Below are 307 nucleotides of genomic sequence, written 5' to 3' on the forward strand. Positions count from 1 at the left end.
AGCTGCTCAAGCAATGCAATGCGCTCCTCATCGTTTTGATAGTGAAGAAACGCCTAAATCTCGCTGCGATTGCGCAATATGCTCTCCAGCATCGACAAATGGCTGTTCTAGCAGACATCAATTGCAGTCTTCAAGATCGAGGGGAGTACAGCAGCTTGTCGACACTTTCAAAAGTATGTAACTAGATCGGACGCACATACAAAGATGGTGCGGATGTGAGCTGGGACACCACTATCCTTGTGCACAAATGTGTCTTTCAGCACAGTCTGCAGTCTGTGGCAGGCGCAGCGCAGCCCGTTGAAGCAAG

This window comes from Plasmopara halstedii (assembly GCF_900000015.1).
Source record: "Plasmopara halstedii genome assembly, contig: Scaffold_292, whole genome shotgun sequence".
NCBI classification, from domain to species: domain Eukaryota; phylum Oomycota; class Peronosporomycetes; order Peronosporales; family Peronosporaceae; genus Plasmopara; species Plasmopara halstedii.